Source organism: Sinocyclocheilus grahami, unplaced genomic scaffold (genome assembly GCF_001515645.1).
Source record: "Sinocyclocheilus grahami isolate Dianchi unplaced genomic scaffold, SAMN03320097.WGS_v1.1 scaffold1043.1, whole genome shotgun sequence".
NCBI lineage: Eukaryota > Metazoa > Chordata > Actinopteri > Cypriniformes > Cyprinidae > Sinocyclocheilus > Sinocyclocheilus grahami.
The window spans coordinates 69,099-70,320 of record NW_015506222.1 but is presented as its reverse complement, the minus strand read 5'-3'; positions in this window follow the sequence as shown (position 1 = coordinate 70,320).

The window sequence follows — 1,222 nt, the reverse complement described above, 5'->3', positions numbered from 1 at the left end:
GTAATTTTTTTTGGGGGGGGGGGGTGATTTTTTTATTATAGTAAAAAACATTTTTTTTTAAAAATCTGTGTAAATTACAAGCAATGCAACAAATACTACCATGTTGTATAAATTCTTGACAATGTACGTAATAAAGCACTATAAATCAGAGATTTTGTTTAGTAAAGTGCTCAATTTCCATGAAAGTAAATACTGATCCTAAAAGAAAGTAAAAATTTTCTCTGTTTTATTAAGCAAAATATAAGTCTTTATTTCTTTCTTTTGATTTTAATATGCAATATGACCCAGGTATGTTTTCGACCCATTCTCTGATATTCACTCCTTTTTTTAATTATTATTACAGACCTAGATTAGCTGTAATATTCTGCCTTCGATATATTTAATCTGATAAAATTGATTTTATGTTTGCCATTCATCCCTTAATTTGCAATGTTAATGTGTAAAATTTGTGGTAGGTTTGGGGCTTTGGGCTTAATGGCAGCAGTTGCACATAATACACATTTAAGCTTCTGCCACTGGAGGGCAGCACATGCATTCTGCCAAAAAAAAAACATTGATGTTTACAGATATGTTATTCATATGTACGTTTTATGAATGGATGACGGCAATGAAACGTAGGGAGAAAAATGACCATTTGCACAGAATGTTCAAGTAAATAAACCGTGTTTTTCTGGCTTTTTAACAGTTAAACACAATTATTAGATTTTCATCAGATGGTGTTTTTGCCCATTTGATGTTTACTTAACAAAAAGCCATATCAGATGTGGGCATTTGATACACAACTTTTATACTGGGGAGTCATATATAATGCTGGTGAAAGTTTTTTTTATACTGTAGGTACAGAGGTTTGTTACTTTTACAGTATGTGATAAATGCCTTATATCATTCACTTCAACATCAGTAATTAAAATTTTGTAATGCAGTGTCAACTGAATAATTAAAAATCACTAAATGATGGGTGTGTTTGAATCTTGGTTGTTTTGAAAACTCCATATGTGTCATGTGATAGTATTTATAGTCCGATTCATGCGGCCTTCAGTTTGTCTCGCTGCTGTGTCCTTGTCTTGATAGAAATAACAGCAACCATATGTTCAATAGCTTTATAGACTTTTTTTAATAAGGCCATTTAGGTGTTTATGACTGCTGGTGGCCTGTGATGAGAAAGGCTTCTTCAAGAACCTGTGCACGTCTTTTCATAACAATACCTGTTTTTTTTTTTTTT